This window comes from Schistocerca serialis, chromosome 2 (assembly GCF_023864345.2).
Source record: "Schistocerca serialis cubense isolate TAMUIC-IGC-003099 chromosome 2, iqSchSeri2.2, whole genome shotgun sequence".
NCBI classification, from domain to species: Eukaryota; Metazoa; Arthropoda; class Insecta; order Orthoptera; family Acrididae; genus Schistocerca; species Schistocerca serialis.
The window spans coordinates 278,386,726-278,404,922 of NC_064639.1; positions in this window are offsets into that span (position 1 = coordinate 278,386,726).

The following is an 18,197-nucleotide window of genomic DNA, read 5'->3' on the forward strand; positions in this document are numbered from 1 at the left end:
AGTTTTTAGACTGCATTTACGGCAGACGAAACTAGTACGTCAGTACTCCAGCCGACTTCTGCAGTGGTCGTCAACATTTAGGGACTATGTCCTGTGTCGCTGGCACGTGCAGCGAATAGGAAGGAGCTGCAGTATCACTCCGCACTATTGTACAGGTCGTACTCTGTGTTTTTGTGTTATCCAGCGAAGAGTCTTCGAGAGTGTCCACAGCAGTAGCCGCCACAGCGACAGCCATACCGAACATTGGACTGAAAAAGAACTGATACTCTACGACAATGTTTGTAACATGATAGAGGTGGCATTTTCTAATTGGACTTGGTCGCTGGCAGGACAGATACAGACTTGCATTGTACACTGATTTTGATTACGAGTATTTGTGTTCTTTTCATAAAACTGTGTCTTTGGAACCTTGCACTGTAACTGTTTCAGTAGTTACGGTTTTAGAAGGCTTGGCTGATGTGAAAGTTGGAGTGGTGCACCATTTACATTGACGTCAGTGGCACCTCAAAAGCTGTTGTCAATATCCTATTTCACAACGCCTGAACCACAGCAGAAGTTGGTACGAGGCTCTCCGGAGCAGTAGATCCATAGCAAAATTCTGTGACCAGCGCCACAGAGTAATAGCTTGTATGCTCTATCACCGCAATGTTCTGTAAAGCTTCTCATCTGCCCGGACTGCAGGAAATCGCCTCCGCGGTCCGGAGCAAAGACGTAATTTTCCATCAACAATATGCTAATCCAATGAACCTAGCTTATTGCACGTAGCGGTGCTGAAGTCATAGTATTTCCCGTCGCATCAACGCTAAATCTACGACTTAACAGAATAACATGGTTCAAATGGCTCTGAGCACTATGGGACTCAACTGCTGAGGTCATTAGTCCCCTAGAACTTAGAACTAGTTAAACCTAACTAACCTAAGGACATCACAAACATCCATGCCCGAGGCAGGATTCGAACCTGCGACCGTAGCGGTCTTGCGGTTCCAGACTGCAGCGCCTTTAACCGCACGGCCACTTCGGCCGGCTCAGAATAACATGCAGCCGTTTCGGGCCTAGAGACGGTGTTGCCTTGTACGGAAGTGAAACATAGGGGATAAATAGTTCGGACAATAAGAGAATAGTAGCTTTGGAAATGTAAAGTTTTGGAGGAATTCAGAATATTAGATGGGTCGATCTAATGATTAACGAGAAGAAACTGAATGAAACTTGCGCAAAAATTGTGCACAACTTGACTAAAAGAAAAGATTGGTTGACGGGACACATCCTGAGACATGAAGGAGTGGTTAATTAGTGGGGGGAGGGGGGAGAGTAAAAAGTGGAGAGGGAGACCAAGCTTGAATACTGCAACAAGTCCAAATGCATATCGGTAGCAGTAGTTATTCAGAGATGCAGAGGTTTTTACACAATGATTTTGACGGTTTGGTTTCTGGGGCCCTCAACTGCTTGGTCATCAGCGCCCATACAAAGTCCCAATCTTTACACAGTCCAATTTTCTTTTCACAATCCCATGTAGTCACTGTCACAAATGATAATGATGAAATGATGAGTACAACATAAACACCCAGCCCCAGGCAGAGAAAATCCCCAACCCGGCCGGGACAGGTTTTTATACAATAGACTAGCATAAAGAGCTGCATCAAAACAGTCTTCTGCATGAAGACCACAGTAACATAAATTACGTAATATCAGTTTCAATACGGAGAAAAACATTCCTACCGATGGTCAGAGTATATACCTGTTATTACGTGTGCAGAACGTTACTGCAAATGCACATCGTGAAAAAATCTTCCCCTCTGGCTGTTAAGATACTCTCATTAAAAAGTCACGACTTGTTCCGCATCAGTGGAGTTGCATCTTTGGGTGATCTTTTTAAGAAACTGAAACGTTAAAGAATTACTTTGGCTTTAGAAATAGATACGTCATACCACAAAGTGCCATCTATCAGTGTCAGCTTAGTACTCACAAGTTTCTTTATCTTTTTAAACAGCCGTGGTACGAGCCAATCACCATCGTTTATCGTCAATGTTAAACCAACAGCGAGCTAAAAGCTGTTGTCTGTCATCAGACTGACTGGGATCGTGGCGCACCTATAAGGGAGAGAAAGATGGGTAAAACTTCTAAATTTCTACACACTACTTTATATGAAGGGCAACCACAGCCGAATTATACCACTATTTGAATAAATAAGACAGCTGCGACTGTTAGAATTCTTTTTTGGAGAACACGACCAGTTTCGCCAATTAAATTTCCATCTTGAGGTGTTTCAAATCAAAAGATTAAAGGTTCTGTTTAAACCGGATCATTCCCAAGATTTATATCTCAGGTATATAAAACTTCTGACTCACAAAAGTGCGATCGTCTATTATAAAATGTGTTAAGGGTTAAGGCCATCCCTAACCTATATTGTAGACAGCCTGGGGAGGAAGCACCTGAAGATTCAATTTCAATTTGCGAAACAGGTGGTGTTCCCCAATAAAGAATTTTAACAGTCCGGAGCGGTCTTGTTAATTCAAATCGTTTTAAATTTCTGACTTTCGTATAGTTATGAGAAGAACTAAAAACACCACATTAGCATTTCTCAACTTTGACAGAGAAGTGCCTTGCCTTGCCTAGACTGCGTAGGAGAGTGCGCGGCGCCAGCGTAAACCGTACAGAACGGTCGGAATTACGAGCCACGTGTGCAAGGTGGCGCTAGCTCGAGTCACGGACCGAACTGATGCGGTTTATGACAACAGAGGTGGGGGTTGACTTTACGTGTTATGTGGTCAGCTCAAATTCCATTTGTGTGAAACAGGCCATTCAATTATTAGCCTCTATTCAAATTTGCAGGTGCTGCACTGTGAAGATAAGGGTATATCAACGTTTTAGAGAAGACTGAAATTTATCGGTCACTAAAAACGTTCCCCGAAACTACTCTTAACGTGCAGACGGAGCTGCGCCACAGGCGTCTACTATCCAATTTTGATAGATAATAGTTAGCTCACCTAACTGTTGCATTCATACAGGAGACTGTTATTCTTTGTTGTAACTTTGCTTTCGTAAGAATTGTTTTGTTTATTTTTATATTCAGTTAACGTAATTGGCTTCAAAAACTTCTTTATGTGCTGTGCAATAGTACGGATACGCTATACGCTTGCTGGTTCTAAAATATATGGCGCAATGTAGCATTTAAAAGATTCACGTTATTAACTAGGTTTTTTCAGTAGTGTACTAACTTGTATTTTAACGGTTTTTAACTATAAATGTTTTTTTTTTAAAAACAAATTCCTAATGACCATAAACACGTAAGCCAACCCCCACCTTTCTTGTCATAGATGCGTGAGTTCGGACCGATTCTCGCGCTAGCGCCACCTTGCGCAGGTGGCTAGTACTGTTTGCAATGGCGTCGTGCACACTTCCATGTCTACACATGGCTAGACATTCAAGGCCCTTTTACACTTCTCTCTCGAAAATAAGATGCGCTAATGTGGCGTTTTTAGTTGTTTCCTTCATTACACTGAAGTCAGAAATTTAAACAGTTTTATCTGGCTTCCTCTCGCTTATAGGTGCGGCGCGATCCCAGTTAGTTTGACCGCAGACAACCTATTTTAGCGCGCTTTTGGTTGAATATTGGTCCTCCCGTATCCTGATGTCCCTTAAACCTGGTAAACCGCCGTCTGCTGTCTCCTCTTACCGTCCCATCAGCCTTACCTCGGTCTTCAGCAAGGTCCTGGAATCTATCCTCACCTGACGCATCCGCCAGCATCGCCTCCTTCCCGTTACCCAGTGTGGCTTTCCGCCGTCCTTCTCTTCCAACGACCTTCTCCTTCACCTCACTCATCTCCTTTCCGAACAGCTTAATTCCCGTCACTCCGCAATCTTCCTCTCCCTGGACCTCGAACGTGCTTATGACCACGTATGGCATTCCAATCTCCTCTTCAAGCTCCAAACCTTCGCCCTTCCCATTGACTACGTCCGTCTGATCGGCTCCTTCCTCTCCCACCGTCCTTCCTACGTCACCATCCATAACACGGATTTCTACACCTTTTTTCCCTCCGCCGGTGTGCCCCAAGTCCTCTCCCCCCTTCTGTACCTTTTGTATACCCTATCCTCTTTTATGCCCATCCTGCCTCGATCTCCGCCCCCCCTACCTTTTACAAGTCCCTTCAGATCCTTGAACGCCATGCTCTCGGCCTCGCCTATCGCATCCATCTCCTCTCCCCCACGCAGATCCTGTACGACCTCATTCCGTTCCCCCACCTCCTCCTTTTCCTTGAATGGATACAGATCCTCTACACCTCCTGTAAACTCGATCCTCCTCACCCGCTTGTCTCCCCCATCCTCTCCCACCCCCACCCACTGCCGCGCCTGTATTCCCATGTCCCACCTGCTCTCCATCTCTCCACCCTCCTTACCCTCTCCCAAGGTGGCTTCCACCAGCTCCCCATCCCTGATGATGCCCTCCTCCCCTCCATCTACCCCTCCTACCAACTTTGATCCTCCCTCCCTTTTCCTGTGTTTGCTCCTTTGGGCAACCTCCCTCCCATCTCTCCCCCTTCCCTCCCTCCTCCATTTCTTCCCACTCCTCCCCAGGCTTCCCCTCCCCTGTCCCTCTACTCCTCCTCCCATCTCCTCAGCCATTGGCATCTTTGTTCTCCCCTCTCCCCCCCCCCTCACCCTTCTTCCCCTCTTGGCAGGTCCCCGGACTCGCACACGCTACGTGGACATTCGCGCGCCGGAGATCATCGCCATCAGTATCTCGTGTGTGCCATTGTGTTTAGTGTTCAGTGTTCACCGTCGCACTCCATTGTTCACCTGTGCCATCGACATCTTCAGTGTTTGTGCGTTGTGTCAACAGTTTGTAGTATGGATTATCGTCGAGTGTGAATGGCTCCGTGTTTGTCTTTATGTGTCTACTGTTTTATTACCCACCGTTATGTAACTTATATGTATTCTTTCTGTTGTTTCATTGTTTATTCTATGGCTGAAGGGCAGTGTAACATGCTGCTGACAGCCTGCCTGTTGTACGGGTTTAAAAATAACAATAAAGAAAAAAAAAAGAATATTGGTGGTTCACCTGTGCTGTCTAAGTCGTCAGTGTTTGTGCGCCGTGCCGACAGTTTTTAGAGTGTTTTCGTGGAGTGTGAATGGCTTCGTGTTTTTTGTTTCCTGTGTCTACTGTTTATTGCCTGCCACTTTGCTCAGTCCCTTTCTGTGTCTTCTTTATATTTTTTCATTGTCAAACCTGTGGCTGAAGAGCGGTGTAGGATGCTGCTGTCAGCCCACCTTCTGTAAAGGTGTTAAAATAACAATAAAGGAAAAAAAATGAATCTTGGTGATAAAAGATGGGAACGGCCTCGTAGCATTTATTCTACCACGAAATGACCGTTCAAAAAGACAGGGAAACTTCTGAGTACTCAGCTCTCACTGATGTATGGCGCTTTCTGGTATGGCATAGCTGTTTTTGAAACCACCGCAATTCTTTAATTTTCAGTTTCTTACACACATCACCTGAAGATGCATTTCCATTGAAGCGAAACCGGTCATGACTTTTTTTATAAAAGTATTTTAACAGCCTATGCGGACGATTTTTGCCCCATGTGCAACTCTGGCTGCGGTAGCCTGACCTGTAAAACAATATGTTGCTTGAACTTTACAGCTGGAAATCATAACACAACATGGCCAGATAACATGCACATGCTGCCTGTTGCCATGCAGGTGTGGATTCTGGGATTTGGTTCAGGACAGGGATTCAAAGTTTGGATGTTTATAATAATAATTGTACTAAAATATACAAAATGTTTCAGCACAATAGTAATAATAATTATTTAATTGCCGTAAAGTATATATAGAATTTTAATGCAAATAATAATAAAACAATAGTAGCAATAGGTTATTTACGTCAGTAATTAGAACACTACTTTTTCATAACAACTAAGAAACTGCAGTTCAGAAAAATATAAAGCCTTTGAAAAGTTTAAACCAAAAAATTTGAGAAGTACATGTGTAGCCTTTGAAAAGTTTAAGCCAAAAAAATTGAGAAGTACATGTGTCATACAATTAAGGGGAAGTTTACTATTTTTTGGTTCAAAAATCGATCTGTTTTAAATTGCATTTATTGGTCCATTAAAGTGTCTAGAATCCACTCCTGAAACGGTTTTTCCGAATACGGAACGGAAATGTTTGTTATTTGCTGTTGAACAAAAAAGTGCACCTGCTTGAAATCGGCCTTTTTCACGCACCATTTTTTTCTTTCAGAGGACGAGTTATTGTACTGGTGCTTCGGAAGAAACACACAAAATTCAAATGAAAGTTTGAACGCGCGTGTTTGGAAGTGAGCCCCCCAGCATTTGCATTCTGGTGCGAAGACTGTGGAGATTACAACTTTCCTGGCAGTGAGCAGCTTCGACGAAGGGTATTCAGCAATTCTGTAGACCATGACAACGAGGGACGTCACCCTGGGACTCTGTTCGACGCAGTTCGCCAAGCATTCAGACGACCACTGGGGATTCAAGTGGCCGAAAACTGCTTGTCACCGGCCGTACGAGAGGCTCTGGAGCAGCGCAGGATGGTCCAGATCGAGCAGAACGCCCTCTGTGAGGGAGAGGAAGGACTAGTTTATGGACCCGGAATAGCAGATTCAACGTACGTTGCATAATATTGCATTTATATGTAGTCAAAACTTCAAACGCGTTTTTCTCGAAATGACGTTTATTTGTTATGCGGCGTGGTAACTTCAAATCTACTGAACTGATTGACATGTTTCTTTGTTTCCGACGAAGCTAACTAAACTGTCCAGGAATTGTACCTCTTTTATTCCGATCCATCAACTATAAATATTTTTACTTGGCCGACGAAGTCGAAAAATCGATGAAAAAAACCCTATTTTTTTCAAATGGCCGCCATTTTGTTTCCTATGGTCCAAATAACTTAAGCGAGGTACAACTCCTAAAAAATCTTATATACTTCGCTAATGTCAACTCAATTTTTATTTCAGACGAGCCGGCTGACCTGTGACCCCCTCAGGGGACTCTGCATTCATTTGCTGGGTACGGGCTTGGCGAACCCGGGGTCCCCGAGCTGTGGACTGGTGTGCGCCGCCAGTCCTCTGACACGTGTGGCGCAACGGTGGAACGTTGTGTGCCGCAGGGACCTGGGATCTTGGCTTGATTGCCTGGATCGCGAAGACAGTACATATCTCTATAAAACACCCTTCTATCTTAAGGTGTGCTGCGCGCCGATAAGATGCATGGCTGTTGAGGTGGAACGGTCACTAGCGAGCAACCTCTGGGGAACCTGCCGCACCTCAGTTGTACAAGGCTTATCTAGGCATGCGGTGCTCTGTCTGGATGGACATAAGAGTCCCTAGCTGCTCGTGGGACGACCATGGATACCACGAATTCTTACTCTTTTTCTCGTTCTAATTTTTCACTGGCCAGTGGGACGGGTGGACCGCTGGTAGGCACTACCACCCAATCGAACAAGAGGGCTAGGTTAGCCAGTCCTCCTGACTCAGGCGTCAGCAAACGTACAGCAGTTCAGAGTAACAGAGCACATACTGATAACCAGAATGTGTTTTTATTAATAAAAAGGAAAGAGGGTTCCTTTGAAAAGGTTTCCCCATTCTATATCCAAAACGGTCTAGAAGGAATAGCTGGAATTTTAAAATCAGTGAAGCATTTACGGAATGGGACACTGCTTGTTGAAACATCAACTTCTCATCAAGCAGTTAACCTTCAAACAGCTAAAAGCTTGGGGGAATACACAATCGATACAGAGCTTCACAGCACCCTGAACTTCAGTAAGGGTGTTGTGACCTGTAGGGATCTCGTTGACATTCCTGTAGAAGAATTAAAGAGTGAGTGGGCTCAGGAGTGAATTGTTGACGTTTAGAACATCATGAAAAGGGTGGATGGGAACCTGGTGAAATCTGACTCCTTCATTCTTACTTTCAATTCCCCCCAAACTCCCAGAACACGTCAACGCAGGATTTCTTCGCCTAAACGTACAGTCGTATGTCCCAAACCCAATGCGCTGTTTTAAGTGCCAGCGTTTTGGGCATGCAACTCTAGGGTGTAAAGGAGAAGCGATGTGTGGCAACTGTAGTAAGGCTGCCCATGACGGAGTTGACTGTTCGTCTCCTGTCAGATGTATAAACTGTTCTGAAAGCCAGCCTGTTTGGAGTAAGGATTGTAGAATCTTCCTAGAGGAACGTAAAATACAAGAAATAAAAACAACTAAGCGTATCCCCTACAGTGAAGCCAAAAAGATCTTTAAGGCCATGCACCCCCCACATTCGTTACGTCTTTTGCCTCTATTATTCAGAAGCCGCCTCCAAAAGTTGATGCATCTACACAGACGGAGGTTGTTAGTGTTGGCACGAACACCTGCACATGTCAGTGCACATGCAAGGCAGCAAGTGTATCAGAGCCTGTAGCCCCTCCTCGAACAGCAGAGAAAGGTACAGTAGCTAATATGGAAGAGCCCCAGGCATCTCAGATGGCTGAGGCTGTTCCAAAGCCCAGCATGGTCATAAGCACCCCAGCTCCAGTTCCAGCAAAGCCCCCTAAACAAAGGAAAGCACACGTCAAGCAGCACCAACAGATTAAATCGGCTGGTAAACCCTCGGATCATGTTAATGTGGTCCCACCAGACGCTTCATCAGACTCTTCCCCAGAGCTGATGGAGTCTGAGAATATGGGGCAATCATCTCGCCCCAAGACTGAGCCTCCACCCGCTGCGGTCTCCCCACCACGGCGGAAAGAGAGGCAGAAAATACAACTCCCGTGATGGCTCCCATATTACAATGGAACCTGCAAGTGTTCAGGACACATGTGGAGGAACTACGTCTATTGATTCAGGATAGTCCTATGTGTGTATGTCTGCAAGAGACAAATTTTAGTGAAACATACACCCCTGAGCTACGTGGTTATGTCCTCCACAAAAAGGGCGATCTGAGTGGACAGAGAGCTCGAGGAGGAGTAGGCATCTTCGTCAACACCGACTACCACTCCTCGCCTCTCTCCCTCACGACGAATTTACAGGCAGTTGCGATATTAGTACATCTGCGTCATATACTAACAGTATGTTCGCTTTACCTGCCCCCACATGATGTGCTCGACAAAGAAGCTCTCAGTGATCTTCTGACACAGCTCCCCTACCCCTTCATCCTCTGTGGTGATTTTAATGCACACAAAATACTTTGGAGCTCTGTGAGTACTTGCTCCAAGGGTAGAGCAATTGAGCGGCTTCTTCTGTCTTCCAGTGCCTATTTGCTAAATACAGGTCAAAGCACGCATTTTTGCATTGCAAGTGGGTCGTTCTCTGCCATTGATCTGTCTCTTTGCTCTCCAGCCATCGCCCACACTGCTGAATGGGAAGTGGTTGATGACTTACATGGCAGCAATCACTTCCCCATCTGGATTCACCTGCCACATGCAGTGGAACCGGAAAGGAAACCGCGTCAATGGGTGCTCGGTAGAGCCAACTGGGCACTGTATAGTCAGCTAGCCCAGTTTGAACATCGGGTCAGTGTCCGGGAATGGGTAGATCATATTACTGAAGTGATCCACCGCGCCAGTGAAGCGTCCATCCCACAGTCTACGGGACAACTGAAGCGGCAGCCTGTCCCTTGGTGGAGCGACGAATGCCACTCTGCAATCAGGGCTAGGCAGGCAGCTCTGTGTAGGTTTAAATTCCGGCCAACTGTAGAGAACCTTGCAGCCTTTCGGGTGGCGAGGGCAAATTTTCGTCGGATTATACGAGAGAGCAAGAAGAGGTCGTGGCAGCAGTTCCTGAACACCACTAATCGTTCTACACGAAGTTCCATTGTATGGGAGACCATCAGGAGGATTTCTGGGAGAGGTGGGAGGTGCCCTATGGCTGCTATAATGTGGAATGGTACTCTCCAAACGACCCCAAAAGATGTTGCCCAGTCTATGGCGGCTCATTTCAGCTATTACTGCAACCACCAGTGAAAATCCAGCTTTCCAGCCCCACAGAGTGGCTGCTGAGAGGAGCAGTTTTGACTTCCGCTCACCAAATACAGAAGAGTACAACTGCCCATTTTCCATGTGGAAACTGGATTCTGCATTGTGTGGGGCTCGTGATACATCCCCTGGTCAGGATAGAATCCACTATAGCATGCTGCGGCGCCTCACAGGGAGAAATAAAGAAATCCTCCTCCGACTTTTTAATCTTGTTTGGATGTCCGGTCACTTCCCTGACTCGTGGCGTGAAGCAATTTTAATTCCTCTTTTAAAACTTGGGAAAGAGCACACGTGCCCGGGTAGCTACCATAGTGTTGCCCTCACTAGCTGCGTGGGAAAGACCTTGGAGCGGATGGTCAACCGCCGCCTTGTCTGGATGTTAGAATCCAGACAACTCCTTAGTCGCTTTCAGTGTGGGTTCAGGAGGTATCGCTCCACCTTTGATAACCTGGCCCTCCTGGAGGCAGCTCTACAACAGGCTTTGCTGCGCCAGCATCACCTGTTGGGAATATTTTTTGACATTGAAAAGGCATACGACACTACTTGGAGGCATCTTATCATCAGGCAGCTCCACGAATGGGGTTTTCGTGGATGTCTTCCCAATTTTATTCGGTCCTTCCTGTCACCACGTTATTTTCGGTACCGAGTCGGAGACGTACTGTCTGGTCGCTTTGAACAAGAGAAGGGTGTCCCTCAAGGTAGTGTTTTAAGTGTGACGGTCTTTGCCATTGCTATTAACAGTATTACGTCTGTCGTGAAAAGTCCTGTGCAGTGTTCCTTGATTGTGGACGATTTCTCTGTATTTTGCTCTTTTTCAAGCCTTGCAACGACGACCCGTCAGTTGCAACTCACTCTGCGACGTTTGGATGAATGGGCACAGAATAGTGGTTTTAAGTTTTCAACTGATAAGTCAGTGTGTGTTCTTTTTAACCGTTCTCGTTCCATTTTTGACATGCCTGAGTTGAGGATGAGGGACACCGTTCTGAATTTTAAAGACACGGTGAAGTTTCTGGGCCTCACTTTTGATTCTAAGCTTACGTGGCTGCCACACATTAAGGAACTGAAAGAACTGTCTGTTAAGGCGCTGTCTATTTTAAAATGTCTTAATCACCACACATGGGGAGCAGACAGGACTTGTCTGCTCCGGTTTCACAGAGCCTTCGTGCGGTCCCGGCTTGATTATGGATGCACGGTGTATGGGTCTGCAAGACCCACTTATTTAAAGCTCTTGGATGTGGTGCACCATGAGGGGATTCGGTTGGCCACTGGGGCGTTCAGAACGAGCCCCATACCGAGCCTCTGTGCAGAGGCAGGTGGACTGCCACTTCACCTCCAGCGGCGTCTACTAATGGTGCGCCAGGCCTATAAAACATTATCCACACCATACACACCTGCTTACCACACTGTTGCTCGGCCTCCACTGGAAAGGCTTTTTCGAAACCGGCAGCGAGCAACAAGGCCCTATGGGATTCGTGCAAAGGATTGCATTTTAGAGATGGGTGTGGTCAGTTTTAATGTTTCACGTCGAGGTTGGAGCAGATATCCACCTTGGCTCCTCCAGAGGCCCAGACTGATTTTAGATTTGACAAATTTTAAGAAAGACAGTACATCAGATTTTACTTTCAAATCTTTGTTTTTTAATATTTTAGATAGGCATCATGATTTTACAGTAGTCTACACTGATGGATCCCAACAGGGGGATTTTCTTGGCTGCTCAGTAGTGTTCCCCGAACGTGTCATCAGGATTCACCTTCCCTAGGAATACACAGTTTTTTCCTCAGAACTTCACGCGATCCTGAAGGCATTGGAGCGATACGGTGTACTCAGGGCAAACACTTTCTAATTTGCTCTAACTCACTGAGTGCATTACAGTCATTGCAGAACCTGTACCCAGCGGAGAAGTTGGAACAGCTGATTTACGACCAACTGTACATCCTCCAACGTCAGGGCAAGCAAGTGTCCTTTTGCTGGGTGCCAGGGCATGTGGGCATACGAGGAAATGAACAAGCTGATCGAGCTGCCAAGGACCCCTGCAGATTACCGGAGGTGACACAATGTTCTATTCCTTTGCAAGGTGTCGTTTCTGTGCTGCTGCGGAAGTATATGCAATTGTGGGAGGAGAAATGGCTGGCGGTGAGGGAAAATAAGCTGCGGTTGGTGAAACCCACCATCCAGCCGTGGTGTTCCTACTGCCGGTCACCTAGGCGTGACGAAGTGACCCTTACACGTCTTCGCATAGGGCACTGTCCTCCTACGCGTGCCTTCTTACTACGGCGAGAGGAACCCCCGCTGTGTGATGCCTATGGCGTACCAATCACTGTACGCCACATTTTAGTTGCGTGTGATTTACATCGTTCCGTCAGGGCGGAAGTTAATATTAGTGGGTATCTGCCCTCGATTTTAGCCGATGACGAGGCGAGCGTCAAAAAAGTTCTAAGGTACAGTGACGTTTCATGGCTTCAGCCTAAAATTTTAGGTTGGAATTTTTAGGGTGTTGCCGAGTGGCTGACCACTCCTTTTTATTCTTGTAATAGGCCAGCTCCAAACATGTGCTATGTGTTTCATTTTAACTCCTTCCCCTACGTTCTCTTGCAGTTCTCCTCTTTATATGCTGCTTTCCACTTTGCTACTGTTGACGTGCACACTGCCTAAGTAGACTGTCACCTTTAATTTTAGTCTTATTTTTGCACTTGCTGCATTTTAGTGACACTCGTACGTTATTGTTTCCGTTCGGGCGCTAAAGACTACACTGTTGAGCGCCCATAACACCATATCCACCTTGACCTGTGACATACCGTGCATGGAGGTCTACATCTAAATTTTGTTTCATTCCGACGGCACTTCCGCCTTTGCTCTTCGACATTTCCTGTCGAAAAAATTCCAGTTTGTGGAGGAAATACCAATAAACATTTTGACCAAATTTGACATTGATATCTATAACACATCCCGAGAAAAAAATTCCCAATGAACATACTTTTTCGGGCCTCCCCTTAATTTAAGACAAATTGCCTGTTGTCTTCCGGCTAGGGTTCTTCAGCCGATGTATGGTTGACGATTTTTCTGACGTTTCGTCAGCGCGAGTGGCTGGCTTTGTCAAAGCTTCACCGTGCACTGGTGGTGGTGGACAGGAGTCGAGCTCCCGGCCGCGGATTACAATATTTACCTGGCACGCCAACGTCCAAGGACTTATCCGTGGGCATTAGATCTAATGCCCACGGAAGTCCGCAGCTCGTGGTCTTGCAGTAGTGTTCTCGCTTCCGCGCGCGGGATCCCAGGTTCGATTACAGGCGGGGTCAGGGATTTTCTCTCCCTCGTGATGACTGGGTGTTGTGTGTTCATCTTCATTTGATCATCATTGACTCGCAAGTCGCCGAAGTGGCGTCAGCTAAAAAAGGACTTGCAATAAGGCGGCTGAACTTTCCCGCATGGGGCCTCCCGGCCAACAATGCCATACGATCATTTCAATGCCCACGGAAAAGTCCTTGGGTATAGATGTATACTCTGCGGCCTTGAGCTCGACTCCAGTTCACCACCAACAATGGTTGAAGTAGCTCTGACAGTGTCAGCCACTCGTACTGGCGAATCGTCAGCAAAATCATCAAATAAATGTCGGGCGAAGAACCCGGGACAGAAGCCGAAAGACAATTTGTCAAGTAGCCACGAAAGCCTTAACAATTTTGAGTCAATTTAAGAATTATAATAGCAGCAAACAATCAAACCACTGAACATATTACAATTAACACAATACAAAAACAATGAGTGCATTCAATTACCGGTATTCATGAATGGTTCAAATGGCTCTGAGCACTATGGGACTTAACATCTGAGGTCATCAGTCCCCTAGAACTTAGAACTACTTAAACCTAACTAACCTAAGGACATCACACACATCCATGCCCTAGGCAGGATTAGAACCTGCGACCGTAGCAGTCGCGCGGTTCTGGACTGAAGCGCCTAGAACCGCTTGGCCACCGCGGCCGGCTACCGGTATTCATCAAACAATACAGTGTGAACACTGGCCTGCAAACTGTGGCTGTGGCGGGGGAAAATACTGTTTCTGACGGTAATTTTGTGTTTCCTCGTATTAGTCCGATCCGCGCGATTTTTTCATTGTTATGTTGGTAAACATGTCTGGAAAGTACTGGCTTATTTATTGTGTTGCCAGCTGTCAGTAATGTTGCTTTGTAGTATGGGAGGTTGTTTATTTCATTTAAAAATAGAATGGGGAATTTGTAATAAATTTTGCTGGAAGAAAAAAATAAAGTGCAGCAAAATTTCCGAAACGTTAATTCTGCTATAAGTAAAACAAGGGTTACTAGTGGTATAAGCATTTCGAAGAAGGCCATAAAAATGTTCAAGATGACAAACGCCCTGGATACCCCAGCACAGCATAAGGCGCTGGAATCGTGGAAAAAATTAAATAAATGATTATGGACAATAACCGAGAAGTTGCCCAGAACAGATAATTACTTTGAAAATGGTAACGGTTTACTAACAAAGAAGACAAAAAACATGTTATTACCTTTGTAGACTTCACAAAAGGTTATGATTGTATCCACAGATCTTCAGTGATGAAGGTACTACGGAATTTTGGTGTCCAGCCCAAATTAATAAAAACGATAAACTTAAGCCTAACAAGCACCAAAGCTAAAGTAAAGTTCAGATGCAAAATATCTGAGCCATTTACGATTAAAACAGGATTAAGATAGAGAGATGGTTAATCGCCGTTACTTTTCAACCACGCACGCAAGTACGTGATGAGGAAATGGTATAAGGAAAATCCGAAGAACATAAGAACTGGATTCAAGAAGTATCACATAAACTTAAATTGCTTGGAATTCTTAACGTTACTTGCCAATAACATTCAACAAGCCAGAAATCAAATAACAAGCCTACAACATAGAGCACAAAAAATAGGACTCCAAATATCGTCTGAGAAGACTGAGATAATGGTAGCATATCCACTCGTAATCGACAAAATAACAGTAAATAACAAACTGAAAATAGTGAAACAGTTTAATTACCTAGGAGAAATTTTAACGTACAACTTCGACAAGAAACCAGCATCGCAAGCAAGAACTAGCAAAATGATAAAAGCTCACAAATTAATATGGTCTACATACAACAAAAAATTTCTATCAAACAAAACTAAATTAAAACTTTACAAGACGGTGGTTCAACCAGAACTGCGTACAGAAACGTATCTCTTTCCAGAGTCACACAGGAAAACAATCGATAAAAATCCTAAAAATAGAGAGAAGAATAGCTAGAGCTTGGGTAAATAAAAAAATATCAAAAAGATGAGCAGTGGTGGTGGATACTGTCAAATAAGTGGCGTACAGCAAACTGTAGCCATTAACAGATCCTATATGGGAAAAAGGATCTCTTTTTTTTCACATTACGAGGTCAACAGAAATCAGACTATCAAGAAAAGTTATAGAGAAACTTTAGAACATGAAAACAACAAGTAGGGTGGATAAAGAAAATCAGGGAGGATCTGAAAGAGCTAGAATTAATCCAGGGCGATTTGCAAAACAAAACAGAAAATTTAAAGAAATTTAAAAACATTAAAATAAGATTTAAACCAAAAATAGCAGACGACAAACAATATAAAGGTCATTCACAGATGAAGACCGACAAAAAATATAAGAACGAATGAAAAGATGTTGGGTAACTGGGAAAAAAACCTACTAAAAAAGATGGCTAAAAATTATTGACTGAAATAGTCCAAGAAGGCCGCAAAAGCAGAAGAAGAAGAACGATAACCGACTCATAATCAGAGAAGTCGCTGATGATGTCGGTATTCCATTTCTCTCATGCCATGATTTCTTTTGGCTGTTTTATGTATGAAATGTGTTACAGAGATATTTGTGCCAAATTTGTTGGATATCGAGTAAAAATAGAGGCGAGTTCAAATTGCTCAGTAGTCGTTAGATGAAGTCAACAACGATGCAAACGTGCCCTAACAGGTGATAAAACATGGAGTTACGGATGTGACGTCGAAACTAAGGCACAGTCGTTCCACTGGAAGCATTAGGGATTGCCAAGACCAATCAAGGCTCGGCAAATACGGTCAAACGTAAAGGTTACGTTCACTATGTTCTTCATTTTTAACACCTTGGCGCACCACCCGTTCTTGCCACAAGTGCGAATGAGCAGTATGGAGTAATATGTACAAGTTCAACGCTGTTTGTATGAAGCAATCCGAAAAAACTGCGAAGCAAACTATGGCTTTTACGACATATTAATGCACGTGCTCACATTCCTTTGTTCGTAAATGTTTGGCCAAAGACAATACTTTAAGGATGGTCCAGCCTCCATATTCGCCAGGCATGACCCCATGGGACTTTTTTCCTCTTCCCAAGAATAAAGAAACTTTAAGAGGCAATTGTTTTACAAGAATGGGTGAGATTAGAAACTCATCGCTGAGAGAGCTAAAAGTTATCCCAAAGACCGAGTTCCAGAAGTGTTTCGGGGATTGGAGAAAGCGCTGCTATAACGATATAATATCTAACAGGGACTATTTTGAAAGGGATAACATTACTGTATATAAATAAATAGAATTCTTTCCAAAATACCAATGTTACCGTTATTTTCTTAACACGCCTCCTGTGTAAAAATAGAATCGTTTCCATACAAAAATTTAAGGGCTCATAGCCCCCATGACCTCTCTCCTTTTTGGTCTGCGTTATCTTTCAGACTAAGAGATAGCTGGAATCATTAGAACTCAGGGCAGCCTGCCGACAGGTCACCCAGACAGTGGGCTGTATTGCAGTGACTGCAGAACGTTCAGTGACATCTACATCTACATGAGTACTCTGGAATTCACTCTTAAGAGCCTGGCAAGGGGTTCATCGAACCACCTTCAGACTACTTCTCTACCATTACCCTCTCTAACAGTGCCTGGGAAAAATTAACACTTAAATCTTTTTGTATAGATCTGATTTCTCATATTTTATAATTCTGATCATTTCTCCATTTGTAGGATGGCACAATGAAATATTTTCGCATTCAAAGGAGAAAGGTGGTTACAGAAAGTTTGTGAAAAGATATAAAAAAATGGTTCAGATGGCTCTAAGCACTGTGGGACTTAACATCTGAGGTCATCAGTCCCCTAGACTTAGAACTACTTAAACCTAAGGACATAACACATATCTATGCCCGCAGCAGGATTCGAACCTGCGACCTTAGCAGCCTCGTGGTTCTGACAGAAGCGCCTAGATCCACTCGGCCACAGCAGCCAGCGGAAAGATGTCGCCGCGACGAAAAACGCCTTTGTTTTAATTATTGCTATCCTAATTATTTTATCATATTCGTCACACTCTGACACCTATTTCTCGATAAGATAAAACGAGCTGCCCGTCTTTGAACTTTTCGATGTCCTCTGCAAATCCTCTCTGGTAAGGATCCCACACAACACGGCAGTACTCCAGCACAGGTCAAACAAGCGCAGTGTAGGCAATCTCTTTAATGGCCCTGTTGTGTCTTCTAAGTGTTCTGCCAATAAAACAAGTAACACCCCACCCATCACTTAGCTGGTTTTGGCATGTGTTCACCCCAACTAATTGAATAACAGATCAACAGAGAGTGCAAAACTGCCGCAATATCGGATAACGCAAAAAAGTAATATGGCCCTGTGACTCCTGATTGAACTGCGGTGGCAGTGTTGACATTAATTGGTTCAGAATTGATCCCTTTTTAATTAAAAAGGGGAGCACATTGATGTTATATTCAGCTATTGAACACCAGATGCAAATGTGAACATAAAATTAATTAAGAAAGTGACTTGGGATTTCAACTACTTGATTGAAAACAGATGCAGTCGAGTAGTGCAGATTTATTTTAACTCACGACCTTCAATCATCACATTACATGACTCTCCTAACAGGCAGTGGTAATAAATTGCGTTTGCGTGGAGTAAAGCACGATAAATAAAAAGTAATTCCTATCGACTGACCCAGGCGTAATGCGAAGTGCGAGAAGAATTCTACAATACACGGTCCATGAAACCCCTGTGGAAACTTTGCCGACGTGATCCAACAAATTAATCAGTGGCCGGAGCGGGCGCAATATCGCCGAATACAGCGTGGCGGAGCGGCGTCGTTGTGTGGACGTCGTCCGACCTCGTGGTGCTGCAAGGCTGCTCTCATCTATTCACTCCTAGCTATCTTGCTCAGTACATAGCTGAACCAAAACTTTCTATCTCCAAGCTCAATCGTTCCATTTGCT